Source organism: Typopeltis vanoorti, chromosome 9 (assembly GCF_054136105.1).
Source record: "Typopeltis vanoorti isolate ZY-2024b chromosome 9, IOZ_Tvanoo_1.0, whole genome shotgun sequence".
NCBI lineage: Eukaryota > Metazoa > Arthropoda > Arachnida > Uropygi > Thelyphonidae > Typopeltis > Typopeltis vanoorti.
This window is the reverse complement of record NC_143557.1, coordinates 117,606,470-117,622,369: the sequence shown is the minus strand read 5'-3', so window position 1 is coordinate 117,622,369 and position 15,900 is coordinate 117,606,470. Positions and strand designations below refer to the sequence as shown.

At 35.3% G+C, this 15,900-nt stretch overlaps 1 protein-coding gene across 3 annotated transcripts in view; it reads right to left on the bottom strand.

Annotated features, from left to right (window-relative positions):
* LOC150103458 (katanin p80 WD40 repeat-containing subunit B1-like) overlaps nucleotides 1-15,900 on the bottom strand; it is a 370,687-nt gene that overhangs the window by 247,114 nt on the left and 107,673 nt on the right. The gene's annotated exons all lie outside the window — the stretch shown is intronic.

Below are 15,900 nucleotides of genomic sequence, written 5' to 3'. Positions count from 1 at the left end.
CACCGAGAAAGAAGGTAAGATGAGTCCATTTAAAATAAATGCGACATTTAATTATTATTATAATACTCTACTGCGATATATGTATATTACGCATTGGACAGAGTTTGTGTATTAATATACACACGTTTTTGTTCTGCAATACAAAACAAATATGGAACCTCTGACAAATTATCTGGGTCTCTTAATCTTTGACACCACTTATTCTTTAGTGAGGGGGACATATATTACGTGGAAGCGCTTAAGTTTATACTTAAAATATACATGTTTTTATTATTTTTTTAGCGTAAACTCATGTCTAATTAGATTTAGTGGCAAAAAAGAGCCAAATATAATTTTTCTCCAAATTAATAAAGCGTGAACAAACAGGAAAACTAGCAAATTCCATCTTTGATTAAAAAAAAAAAAAATAAATAAATAAAAAATAACACACACACTTCTCTCTAAGACTACTACAACTACAGCATTATATACAGAAATATGACTATAAACACTACCTGGTACCTTAATTGTCTGAGGGCGTAAATTTTAACGGGGCTTGTCAGCACTGGTTTTCCAATGTTCTTAACAGACTTTTCCACTTATGTACATACGCCTCACGCATAAAAGAAAGCACTTCATTAAATGGCCTTGACCCGTCGCCTTCGAAGCAACTTTTTTTTTTTTTACAAGTAAGATGACTTTACCTATATGCATAAAATGGGTGTAGTCCAGTGTTTCGAAGGGTGATCGAAAAGTATTCGAACTCACGCAAATTTCACTAGAGCGAACTCGTGGGGACCACATCAATGATTATAAGACGCGCTTTTGTTTCCTAAAAATTTGTCTCAAAACGGAGTGCGTCTTATACGCTAAAGGTTGAAATTTCAGTTAGAATTTTGATGGGTGAAAATTTATTTTATGCTTCTACTCTCGCCCGTTTGTCATAAGTGATTTCGAGTTATATATGTAAGAAATTTAAAATACAGATAACTAATTATAGACGAGAACGAATACGTTCCGTATAGTGAAATGGAACTTAATGCGCATTCTTTCATTTGAAACACGGCTATGGTCAGCTTGCACTTGGTCACTTTCATACGACAATTGACAAGTCACGCGTCTAAGCAGTCTTTCAAGTGCAATAGAATTAGTGATATTTTAGTGTTTAAAACAAGAACAAGATTTAAATGATATTCTAGTTAACATCACTCCAAAACCAACAGTCTGGTGGAGATACGTTGATGATGTGTTTATTATCTGGAGAGAAAAAGTAGAAAGCTTACATGAGTTCTTAGAAAAAATCAACTCTCTTACAAAATCAAGTTTACTTTAGAGTTAGAAAGCAACCATCAATTACCTTTTTTGGATATACTTGTCAAAAGACTAGAGAATGGAGATATTAAACTTACTATATATAAGAAACCCACAGATACTGGACGGTATCTCCATTATTCTTCAAATCATCATCATACACAAAAATGCAGCATCATCCATATGCTACGAAACAGAGCCCACAATATAGTCACAGACGAAGAAGACGTGCGTACAGAACTTTCAAATATCTCCAAATCTCTATCTCAAATGGGTATCCTCTAAACTTAATAAAATGCTCTATAAAAACAACCTCCAGCAACAACGTATAGCAACTCAGTACGTATCAACCATTGTCATACTCTATGTTGGTTTAGTCTCCAATAAAATAGCTAGAATTTTAAAACCTTATAACATCAGAGTGGTTTTTAACCGACCGCTACCATTAGACAGTTTTTAAGATCCCCTAAAGACAGTGTACCTTTTTTCAAATATGCAGGTGTTTACAGCATGCCTTGTACGTGTGGACTATCGTACATAGGCCAAACTTCAAGAAGCTTAGAAATTAGACAGAAGGAACATGTCGGAGACGTTAATCATAACAGAACAGAACAGACACCTCAGGTTTGGCGCATCACTTCTCAACTTCAAACCACGCTATAGATTGGGATAACAGCTCAATGCCATATATGGAGGAAGATTACAGCTGTCGAATATTTAAAGAAGCTGCAGTGGTCCTACGAACATGAAACAACCTTAATAGAAACCAAGGAGTAATATTAAAGGATATGTGGAAAAATCTTATTAACTCATTAAGTTTAGCGGAACTACAGTACGCCAAAAACTATGTAACGCGTATTTATAATAATGACTGAAGTATATCGCTTCACGCATACCATGTCACGCGGTGCCTTCCAATTTTTTTGTTGTCTAACCGGTGTAAACCGTTACCGTAGTCCTTCGTTTTTTTTTTGTTTTTTTTTTGCATTTATTAGTTCTTTTTCACCGTTTAGTCTTGATAAAGCTAGTCAGTTTTGCTAGCGAAACTAGTCGACGAATTTGTGCATATATGTATTAAACCTACGGTCTTATAATCCAAATATCTGTTTTGTGTTAATTATAGACTAAACTCCGTAAAGGAATTGTAAAATGGCCTAAACTTGAGGAAGAATTAAATCTGTGATTATTAGCAACATAAAATATGGTATTTCAACATCCACTGTTGCCAATCAAAAGGAATGAGAACAGAAGGAAGTATCGTTGAATTTACAGGTTTAACATCATGGTGCAATAGGATTATGAAAAGAAATAACCTATGCATGCGAACGAAAACAAAAATATCACAAAAGATGCGGTATGAATATAAAAATAAAGTTATTGGCTTTCACAAGTATGTCATTGATGGTAAAAAACAAGGGAACTTTGAACTATCATAAATAGAAAATATGAAGCACCTATGACATTTGATGTACCTTCAAACAAAATAATGGATGTCAAAAGTGCAAAATGTATTATTGTTAAAACTTGTGGCCACGAAAAAACTTAAGATGATTTATTGTTTAAAGAAAGCAATGACTGTTTCAAATACGAAAGAGATTTCAGAAGATAAAGATTAAAACCGTTATTATAATACTGCAGTTTTCCTTCATACAATTGTTTTACACCAAAATTTTCTGAAAGTTCTGGTCTAAAATTATTTTCAAATATGTTTTTTTTTTTTTTTTTGCGGATTAAATAATTCTAAAACCTTCCTCTGGAGAAAAAATCTGGAACTTTATCAAGCCGCTTCAGGCCTCCAAATAAGCGGGAGTGGTGGTCTCAGCCAGAGCAATAAAAATCATCTCCACAACAATAAATCCAGTTTTCAGAAGTTTACTTAATTGCTATTATAAACTTTATTTCGCTTCAAAATACTCTCCTTCCACCGTAATAAAAACAGTTCCATTTATCACAGACGTGAAAAATTGCACTTTGCTTATTTAGTACAACACCACAAACATGCAGCTTGCACCTGTTAGGTGATTCAAAAAGCGGTAACATTTACTGTCTATGGATAAACAAGTTCTCGCAGAGCGTTCATTTTATTATTCACTGTAAGAAACATTATGATCGTTTTCCGGTAGCCGCTGTCTGTCGCCAGTATGCGCTTCGTCTATCACGTGAGCAAGGCTTTTAAAATGATACCTGTAAATAAATAGTTTAATAGATGGAGGAGGAGTGTCGACTAACATATACCATAGTTTATCAAATTAAGAAATACGTAAGTATTCTTATTAATGCACTGTACCTTATTTTCTTTCGCTATGTTGATTATCTTATGTTGACTATAAGATAATCAACAATAAAAATAAAAAAAAAATCAGTGCAACATTTTCTGCACCGAGATGCACTCCCTGATTGCAGAAAGAGTGAGATTCCTCCAACTCAGTTTCTGGACTAAAGAAAGTTTTCCTGAACAGAAGGTAGAACAGATGACATGTTATACGATAAAATCCATCATTGGTCTTTTGCTCACCAGACAAGTCTTTGGTACAAGCACTTGTCTAGTAAGCACTCTACCTTCTATAACTAAACAGTTATAGAAGTTTTTTTGTTGTTTTCATGCATAATTGGTGAACTGCCGCAAAAGACTATCAGTACCTCTTAATTCAGAATGTAAAAGAAACCATAAATAAATCCATTCGTTTGCAAACGTGTAGTTATCAGAGGATAACACAAACAGATTGATTCTGCGGGAGGCTTTTACAATTCTCTGAACTCCATTTTCCCAAAATGTGAGAGCAAACAGCAGAATAATAATGCTTAGTAATTATGGCATTGTAGTTTACAGCTCATAAAATTGAAAAGGTCGTACAAGGACCACCAATATTCGATCGAAATGTTCGTTACTGGAAGCCGTGGTCGAATCTGAGGAATGGTTTTTCCATCGAGTTAGAGATGTTATAAAGAATATTACTGTCTCTTGGTGTGTTAATACCAAAACTTTATGGAAGAGAATTCTAATAACTTACTACTGTAGTATGTTTAAACTTGGTACGACGATTTCGAAAAATGAAAGAGCCTTTTGGTTATGCAAAATACAAATTTTTCAAAAATTCCGTAATGTTTTTCCTCCCGAACGCCTTTTTCCCCCCTCGACTACGACACTACCACAAATATAAACGTGTATAGACACAAGCCACTATAAAATAAACACAGAAAACCAAATCCAACTAACACGTCATAAACTATCTCTTATAAAATCACTTTACTTTCAATTCTAAAATGGCCCTATCGTAGAGGTGCCAGATACTTCCATAATACAAAAAACTACAGAAATAAAATATTGTAATGATTTTATTAGAATATGTGAAAGTTTACTACAAAATTTTTGAAGAATCGGTACGCGATTTGGGAGAAAAGTTTTAATTTTTCTGCTCAGCATACTTATAGTATAGCATACCGATAGTATTCAGAGAGAATACATTTTCAGTGTATACACTTCAGAAATATTGAGATATAGTAAATATTTTACTGTTCTATAGTGAAATACAGTATTTCACTTCGATTATCAGACTAAGTCATGTTAAGTCGAAATATCGATTTAACGTGATTAACGATTGATCTACGCTACGATTTATCTCAAGTCATTCTATAAAATTCAGTCTTAATTTCACAGAATGACTTTTATTAGTTATTTTTCCATTGATATTCTTACCTGCATCACTTTCCAGGCGCAATGGTATCCACACAAAGTTCGAATACGGCGGGGCGGGACTTCATCGGATTACCTGATTAAAATGACGGCTTCTGGGAACCGAAAACGAGCTCGGTGCACACATGAATATTCATCTACGCGAATACATTATAGCTACTAAAAACTTGGTTTTTGAATGACCACTTCTCCCGGCTGAATGGGTGGTGACAACCTAGTCGAATTATGGTCAAATCTCGTGGCATGTTATTGTGTGTGAGTACACACACACACTACTGGCTAACGTAATCTAGTAGGGGGACGAACAGAGAGCCTTACTATCACGCCAGCTCGAAACTATCTGTAAATGGTACATAATTAGGAGGAAGAAAGATGATAAGCATTACGGAAAAAAACTCGGTTGAACCTCAAAAACATTTGAACGCAATGGAAATTTGCTAACTAGTGACCACAAAATTATGGAATGTGTAAGCTATACGTTGCATCGAAAACGAAACAAAACAGTATATAAAATGTTTCACAGAAACAGATCGAATGTATGAAGAGGACGAAGAAAATAATTTTATTTAATTAGCAGCCTGTCTATAAATGGATTGGGCAACAGCTGCTCGTGTTCTTAGTGTTAACAGAGAAATGACAGATGCCAATTCAGTGGCATAGTACCCATGGGATCAGGTGCTAAAAAAAAACAACGATGAAACAGACCATCCGTGAGACAGCAACTGAAGTAATAATCTATCAGCCAAAGGGCTCTCCTCTGGACAGCATTAAGAATTTTTTCTGGAAAGTTTTTTTGATGCAATGTCCAAAAAGGTAGGAACAGTCCTAACGTTGGGCATGTGTGGAATTTGTACGGTTAGCAGAAAAAAGTAGTGTTCTGAAGACAATTTCCTGGAAAATGACGTCAGTTTTTAGGGAATGAAAAAGCTACTGATGTGTCAGGCTGTTAGGGGTAAATGTCATCTCAAAAAGAGAACTAGGATCCTGTCTAGAGATATATATTATTAAAGATAGGGAAAGTGAAAAGAGATCCTTTTAGTGAGAAAGCACTGAAGATGACTAGGTTGTCCTTGGCCCACTGAAGAACTGTATGGAGATCAATCTGGTGTAGAAAATCTGAATATAGATATTGAAATATGTGCGTACTGTAAAGTTTGTCAAATAAGGGAGAAATTATAGACCATACTATCATCAACCAATGCATAAAGGTTGCAGTCGCCTTGTAGAAATACGCGTCTACAGCATCAATTTCTCCTTAAACGACTAAAAAAAAAAAAAAAAAAGACAAAACAATCCTTTAATCAGATCTTGGCCAGTACTTCGTGATATGCTCACAATGAAGGTTAAGTGAAGAACAGCAGGTTAATTCAAGTTCTCAGTAGGGGACAAGGGCCGATCCAATCTATTTGAGCAGAGAGCATATGAACTATCAGCATGGTTACAAAGTAACCAAGACAAGCGTGACTGCAGATATAAAAGTAAAAACTTATCTATTCGGACGATTAATTTTTAATGCGATAAAGAAAGGAAAAGTTTTCCTCCTCGTTAGTGAAGTTCGGTGAAGTCGCCTACTTCTGATGATTCAGAACTTGCTGCCAAACTACCTTTGTATTTGAGCGAATTGCCAAGAATCAATAATACGTGCTGTCTTTAAATAGCCTTAAAAAAAAGGTTCGAACTTCGAGGAACAGCACTGACCTACTGCACAATTCCACGACTAACAATGAGGCTTAAAGATCAAAGCACAGTTCACGCTATGCAAGTTAGATACAGATACATAACTATCCCACAAAAGAAGGACCGTTGTTATTATTATTAATGCCGTATAACAACATTATAGCAAATGTAGGTGTCACGTGAAAGGTACCCATCAAAGAGCACACTGCCATTATCCACACACAAATGAAATCGGCGTGAGTTCAATTTAAAAACTGGAAACGCGTGAAACCGAGTTCGAAGGTGAGCAGTCATTCATGACCCGATATACGGTAACTACGTCATCGGGTAACGATTCCAGTTTTGGGGTCTTCAAACAGGATTTCTGGTTATACTTGATGCCGTTGCAAAGAACAATAAGAGTGGCTTTTTGTTGTTGCTCACAGCTGAAAAAAATAAAAATGAAATAAAACTAGTATGACTAGAAAGGCACGCGGAAGTTATGTGTGTGCTATGCGTACTTCCCCAGCAAGTGTAGGGAGACTATGATAACTGTACAGCATGTATTAGTTTTGTTATTACAATGCGTCGCTAGTCACAGTCAATCACGTGAGGGATCCGATCTGTCTACCACATGTAATTAAAACCGGTTGGGGAAACACGATGCATGTTTAGAACTGGTTTCAAATCCTGTTTAAAAACTAAAATCCGCTTGAAATTTGCATCTCCTATACGTTGCTCTTTCAACGAAATCGATACGCTTACTTACACGTAGTTTAATATTAGTTCCCCCACCCCACCAACAGTATTTAGTCGAGCTCTGCTCATGCTCGCAGCACTTTTTTTTCTTTTTTTTTTATCGCAATTTACAGTGTAGATTTCTGAAGATTATATTAATATCATAATTTCTTCTGTTTATCATAAATCGATAAACAAAATACACAATGATATTTATTAGCTTGTGTTTCTTGTTCTCTAGACATACTGATGACGGTGTAATGAGAAGCTATTCTCCCGGAGAAGCGCACGTCCCATTTACTGTGCGTTGCCTGTCTGGAAATTAAGTACCACTTTCTCCATGCGACACTCCTCCTATCACAGCTGTGCGAGTTCCATGGTGTGCCTAAAACGTCAGACGTTTAAAATCCGAGACGTCTGTCATGTATTTGGTCACACTGTGAGTTGACACGGAACTAGATCACTCGAGAACTGTATGACAGACACATCAGAGAGAACTATGATGGAAGCAAATTCCTTCAAAAAAGGTATCGTTAAAGCAGATTTTTGGAGTAGTCACCGGAACATCGTCAAGGGCAATGGCACTACTGCGAAACACCATTACTCAGTACTGCTAACAAGTAACTTAGCAACAGACAAATCGATGGGAGTCATTACACAAAACGCAGTTCCACGACCGAACGCTTCTTCCACCAGTTATGTCGCACACAACGCATGATCGGAAGCTGGTAGGCGGAGCACCTGGATGAAACCAAGTGGCAAGAACCGTTACCAAAGGTTCCAGGAAAGCAGCTAAGGTCAATGAACCTTATACGCGTAACAAAGGAATCAAATGGTCACCGTAACAAAAGTATTATGGTTCTCGGTCGTATAGATTTATCAGAGCATAAACATTGCTGAACGTACAGCAGCAACTACCACAGAAAATAAACCTTCCAAGCCGCGCATCATCACATACAGACAGCTTCTCCGAAACACGACCGGGATGAAGGATGGTGGGCGCTTGATGCCCACATATGAAGTGGTGGCTTGTCATTATCAGTAGCATACGCAGGATTTTCTTCTGATTTTTTTTTTTTAATATTTGAAAGGAGCGTTAATTTTAATAAAAAAAAATTATTGTATCAATTGATATAACTATTGTCACTATACAAACTAAAATTGTTATTTTAAATCAAGAAGCAAAATTCAAACAGCGACAATCTGACTTTAAAATATTTCGATTTATCTTTAGTAGCAAAAATTAGAGATGATAAAATGACGCCGTAGGGCTTACTGATATTTTGCACTAAGTGTATACCCTTCTTAAAGGGGCATAGATATAAAAAATATTTGTTTTATGGCCCCACTTTGTATTGAATCTTAAACCGATTCTGCTCATATGGAAAAACGATATGAAACGCGTATAGCAAATAAAATCAGCTTTCGTTCCGATTTGCAATCTAAAATTAAACACGCCGTTTCACAAATACATGGCATAGTGCCAATCATACAACATTTATCTCATCATTATCAGGGAAAAAACTGGCACATTTTATGACTGAGTAACTCGGCACACATTGAGAAAGCTAAAAAAGGATACATCTTAACTGAAAGCCGGTCACCATGATGGGAGATGGTTACCTAACAACCATTCACTGGTATAAGAGAATTTACAGGATATGCTGCATTTATATAGCCTAAAATGTCTGCAGCATTCACTTTCATTTATTAACAATACTTACGACATTTCCTATGATAATTTTTCCCACTTCAATGCATAAATGTTATCTTTTTTTTATTAATATGAATAGTTAAACTCGAATTTTTTTGTGACTTACACAAGAAAGAAAATAAACATAAGTACAGTGAGCTGACAAGGGTTTATTTTAATTATACCTTTTACAAAATGCAGAAAACCCTACTTTAGAAACCAAAATTTGAACTTTTCCCCACCACTCCGCGCTTGCAAAAACGGTAGTCTCACAACCAGGCGATGAAATTCATCTCCCACATAAAATTATTTGGTCCAATTATTTTTTTTTTGACATTTTATCAACAAAAAGTAATATATTATGTACTTACAAAATAAGAACGTCAGCAGAAAATGAATACAGAACGAAGTATTCGATTTTTGAATGGTATATTTAAAAGTGTATTGAATGTCTACCTTTCATCATTTGTGCTGCATTTCCAAAATGCGAATGCACCTATAGATTCGTGTTGTGCGTATGAAACTTCGACGAAATTTTTTATTTTTTTTTAAATTAAAATTTGATATTTGTAAACATTATAAAAAATTGTGGAGTCGTCCAATTTTTGTTTCAATCGGAAAATTTTGCTGGTGCACAAAGGGGGGAAAAAGGGGGTCAATATTATACATTGCAATAACTCCGCTCTGAAAAGATGGAATCCAATAAAATTTGGGATATACACAAGAAGCAGTCACTGTGGTTCAATCAAACCATTCTTTTATTAATAACTCTAGTGGTTGGATAGAATTTAATTAAATCTGGTGTGCAGGATGTCTATTAAAATTTATTGATACATTTCAAATCGAGGCATTTGTAGTTGCAATATCAGGCAAAAAATCTATATGACAGCCTATGCAACCAGTATGTCAAAAATTTGCACTATGACATACTCGTCGGGTGTTTGATATCTCGCTCTACTGAGTGGCAGTCCTTTTGTATTAATTAAAAAATCGGTATATCTATCACACCGTATCATTATAGTTATAGCTAAAATGGACATATCAACAAACAACTGTATGTAAGTAATTACAAAAAAAAAAAAAAACGCATGTTAACGATTCAAAAAGATAATTTTTCTCTGGTTTGATGCATTTTTTTTTAAATTATTTATTTCGGTAATGGGAATCCCACCAACAAAAGGATGCTAACCTATAATGCATTAGTGGATAGCGTGAGAGTTAGATAATTTGAAAGCCTGACGAAACAAAACATGGAACCCACCCCAATGGAGCAGGCCAACATTTCTATCACTATTAAATTTCAATCGGGCCACTTCAATGAACAAATCAAACAAAATAAAATTTCATTTGTAGTACATATTACCAAAAATGACTCTAGGTTCAAATGTAAGTTGTGATAATACACAGTGTTGCATAATTTTATGAGTGTTTTCTTCTATCAGTGTCCTTGGTAGAAGAAAAGGCTTTAGAGGTTTGTGTATTAATAGTGTACTTTAGTGCCTCCCAAACTGTGGGCCGCAGCCCCCTTGGGGCCATTAGTTTTGTTGAGGGGACCGTGAAATAATGAAAACAAATTTAAAATGTTTTAAGACTAAATGTGCCATGTCAAATGTGTATGTAAAATGCTAAAAATGTAATACTTGCATTTGATTTTTGTCATATTCCCTGTGTATGTTTTGTTTTGAATATAAATACAATAAATATAATAATATATGTCTATTACGATTTTTTTTTTCGATGGGGACCGTGAAATATTTAAATTTTTGGGAAGCACTGGTGTAGTTTACACCAAGAACATATCGAGATTTTATACTTTAATAATCATTCACAATTCAAAAAGATAATTTCTCCCTGGTTTGATTAATTTTAAAAAAATTTTTATTCATTTAGTAAAGTAAATAATACTTAAAAAAGTCGTTTAATGAGTGCAAAATTTTTAAATATCCCATAATATATAAATTAATGCACTCGCAATCTGCTTTGAAGTTAGAAAAGTTATTTCAAAATTTAAAGAACCGTAAACCTGATTCATGTGAATAATGCAACGATTTTGGAAATATTTGATGGAAATTGAGATTCAAATAAGTGGATGACTATTCTCGAGTAATCAAAGTAAGGAGAAACACCACAAACAGCATGTTGGGCCACTATTTTCGGAACAACAGTGACACACCGAGAAATCGATATCACGTTGTTCTGGAAGCATTTCACAGGTATTCCTTTTCCCACGCAGAGATAATTTTCTGCAGATCTGTCACGAACTTGCCTCTTCCCAAATATGTTCAATAGAATTGAGATCTAGTGATTGAGGAAGAAATCCATTGAGATAAAGTCACTATCATTCCTTTTAGGCATTCCTGTTGAAAGTTTTAGATGCAGAATAAACGGTCAACATTAGAAGCATGCTTTGTAGGCGGACATTCAGGCATGATACCCATTTTCACACACTGACCACCACCACCACCACCACCAGCAATTCACACCAAGGAAATAATAACAAGAATAAACCCAGCTTTGTATGCTTCTTTTTTTTTTTTTTTTACCTCCTCCTACCCTTGTCATTCTGTCTGCAGGAAATAACAAAATACAAAATTGCCCGCACCTCCATACAATTTATCTGCACTCCTTCATGTATCCATTGCCGATATTCTTCCATTCCTCTTACTTGCAATCGCTTATTTTCTGATGAACAAGCACAGTATCCTCAGTGGGTGTCTTCTGTGCTGCAAAATGTGTCAGATTAATGTATAAATTGTCTAAATAAGAGAACAATAAATCAAAACGTAGTTTCCTGAGTGCTAACATTCGGAATGGCATCTATGAGGAATATTTGGAAACTGTTACCAGCTAGGATGCAAAAGGCTTGGGGCAACAATGAATCGTCAAGTACAACATAACATGCAACAAATGATCAAATGATTACATAGTACAACCAATGGTTTCCAAAATATTCTTGAAGCTCGCCAAGGTTCCATAACAAATCTCTATTTTAACTATAATTATAGCAGACTGGTAAATTATGGCAATGCAAAAAAGAGTCAATGATATGTTAGTATCATGAATAGGAAGAAAGAACTTGTTAACACTGGATTTGTGTTTTCTAGTGGTGTGGATTGCACTCTTTAGGAAATACATAAGAGGGAAGACTATTCCAGTACACAGTAGTAGAAGGAAGGAATAGGAAGAACAATTTATTCTGCAAGTTTGGAGATGTAAACTTTATAAAGAGTGTTGAACTTAAACAGCTACTACAAATTTTAAGATTATTAAAGAGACTGAGGAAATTATACCAATGCCAATTCTGATGAACAGTGACCGTAGAAATATTTCTAGAAAATGCAAGCAGCAGAAACTGAACATCTGTGAAAGATGTAAAGCAAACATGGGTGAGAGATAGGTCATTACACCAACTCAGCAGAATTTTATCTTTAGTCCAATGGATTCAATTACTGAACAGGAAAGATATCAGCAATACATGCAAAGCATTTAACAGATACTTAAATGGCACAATATCTGAATATGTCTCTAGGGAGTGAAGAACAAATAGGATGGGAGTGAAATGGATGTGCAACTTTATTAAGCAAAAGATCCATAAGAAGAGAATGTAGAAGGAATATCATGAGAAGAGTAAGAGGAGTTGTGAAATATACATATAAAGCACTAGCTGGAAAAGTTACAAGTATTGTGAGGAAAGCTAAATCAGAGTACAAAAAGAAATTAACCATGTATGCTAAAGGTAATCCAAAAGAATTTTATCACGATGCCACAAATAAGAAAAAAGAAAAGTGTTACTGAGTGACCACTTCACAAGGATATATATCATCCTAGTGAAGTTACTGCTTTAACCTATGTGGGAACAGAGGTGGATGTGGAGATTCTTAGGATTTGCAGAATCTCCATGTAAATACCACTGTGGGATTAGATGGGATATCATCCATGGTTTGGCAAGAATGTGCAAGGGACCTGCCAATGCCTTTGACTAAGCTCATTTAGAAAATGCAAAATAAGGGAGGTTCTATGACTGCAGTTGCAAATTATAGACCAATCAGTATCTCAGATGTGGTGGTAAAATTACTGGAAAAATTGGTCAAAAAGAGAATTCGAGAATGGAAGAATAAAAATATGATAATGTATGAGGGTCAACATGGCTTTGTGAAGGGTCAGTCATGCCTTAGTAATTTCCTAACTTTCTATAATAGAGCAACAGCCGAGTTGGATAAAGGAAATGGCTATACGATGATTTTGCAAAGGTATTTGACAGAATAACAGAACAAAATGGGGATGGATATGACACTGTTAAGTGGATAAGAAGGTGACTGCTAGACAGATATCAAAAAGTAGTATATGGAGGAGAAGAATCGAGGTGAAAACAGGTGATTAGTGGTGTGCCGCAAGGTTCAGTGCTGGAACCATTGCTGTTTAATTTATACATAAATGATATAGGAAATAACTTGAAAGGAAATATTCACTTCTTTGCCGATGTTGCACAATTAGGCACAGTAATAATTAATAAAGGCGATGGGGAGAGCTTACAGGATGATTTAAATAGGCTGTCCTGTCAAGTATGGGCAAAAGATAATGGGTGATTTTAATGTGGAGAAATGTAAAGTTATGCATTTTGGGATAAACAGATTACAAGCTGTGTATCATATTAATGATATGGGAAATAGATTAAGTTAGAGATTTAGGGGTGGTGGTAGACAGACAGTTAAAGTTTGGAGGACATATTACTAAAGGTAGCCCATAAGATTACTTGGTTATTGCAGAACACATTAACAAGTAGAGATAAGGAAGTTGTCATTCCTCTTTATAGGGCCTTGCGCCCACATCGATTATTATGCTGAAGTCTGGTCCCCTGGGTTTCTTAGGGATGAAGTGGTGAAGAGAATCCAGAGGCGAGTGACCAAGATTGTGAGTAGCATGTGGAATGTTCCCTATTAGAGGATGTGTAGACTGGAGAAGTTTGTTGATAGGAGAAAAAGAGGGGATATGATAGAAACATTTAAGATGCTTAAAGGATTTTAAAAGATTGATGCAGTGGGAATTTTTCAGAACTTGGCTGGAGGAGCCAGAACAAAGGGTCGTCCCTGCAAGTTGAATAAAGGTATGGTCAGTAGGAGTGTGAGGACTAGATTTTTTGCTTGGAAAGTTGTAAACGAGTAGAATGGCTTGCCAGAATCAATTGTAAGTGCTTTGTCAATTAATGGGTTCAAGGAGAGGTATGATAGATTGTGTGGAGATTACGTCTCCCATGATGAGTCTTCGGACTCCATGGAGGTGCCCATATAATAATAATCGTGCTATGTGAAATAATAAATGGAGATTTCTGATTTTCAAAAGTTAGTTAGGCCTAAATCCGCCTACTTCCTTTGGGAAAATATACATGGTATTCCTAATGAACTCCCATCCCTTGCACACGCATACACACAAACACCGAATAATATTTCCATTTAATTAAGTAACTCAAGCAGGGTGCAAATTACTAAAAAAATTTATGACTACTCAGTCAACAAATAAACATGAAGGGCTATGAAATGAGTGCAATATGCTTGTCAAATGCATAGATTTTGTGGCTGGTTTGTTTTTTGGAGGAAAATCCATGGTACCTCTGTATGAAATCAAGTACACTAGTTAAATTTTAAACTGGATATAAACCAATCTTTTTGACCAAACTGCAAAATTAGATTTTCATTTGGTTTTGAAAATACTAAAATAACTAAAACTATGAGGCTAATATATCATGTCTTAGTGGGTTATCTAACTGGTTTTCGTGGTTTGAAACTGCCATCTCCATATGAGGAGCTAACTCACCTTCAACCAAAATGTTCATGCAAAAATTCCTCACATTCTATATAGGATTTGAACCCAGCTTTTTACAAACCAAAGATCATTGTTTCATCATTCTTGTGACCGTGCTATGGAGGTGGTGTCACAGCCCAAAACAGCACAGTAGTTCTTTCAACTGTGCTACTATGGAGAGATCAAAGAACAGCAGATGCAGAAAACCAAAGAAAGAGAAAGAGTAGTATACTGCTGTGACCCAGTGAAGCATGTACAAATACATTCAGATTCAAAAACTGAACATATCTCACACTGACTAATTAACAATGAAAATATCCACCATATGAAGAAATGATGAGAACACTGAAAAAGCTTTATAATTATTCTGGACTAAAGGAGAACAACTATCAATGAACTAATTCTCACTTGCAAATTAAGCGAGGGTTAATTTCAGATTTTTACTTATGAAATTCCACAACTTCACTTCCATAAAGGCTATACAAAATGGGTTCCCAACATAACCAGAGCAAAACTGTTCGGAGATCTGTAACCACCTTTAGGAATGATTTCATGAAGAAGGTAATGTGCTTCTAAAGTTCAGCATCACTGGTAACAAAATTTGGATCTATAACTATGAGATGTATCAAAGCAAAGGAAACTGGAAAAGAAGCATACAATAGTCCCATTCAAGAAAAAATCAAAACACTCAACTTTTCTTAGTAAGGCTAAGAAAAGTGATGTTCATACTTTTCTACGATTCACAAGAACCGATTCTCAATTTTATCAGAAAAGGTGTAATGAAGTTTTTCTACTGGGTTGCAAAATATGTTCTTATTATATCCTTCCACAGCAAAGAAAAGCTTGCATATAAACTTTTGTTTCAACTTTTCTTTATCAAGTATAATATACCTTGCAAGTCAATGATAAATTTATTATAGCTATCTCCAATCCAGAGTATAGTAAAGCACACCATTTTGTTAATTACTTTGTATATACATCAGAAATGGCTTGTACTACTGAGACATAAATAAAAGTCAAAACTAATTTA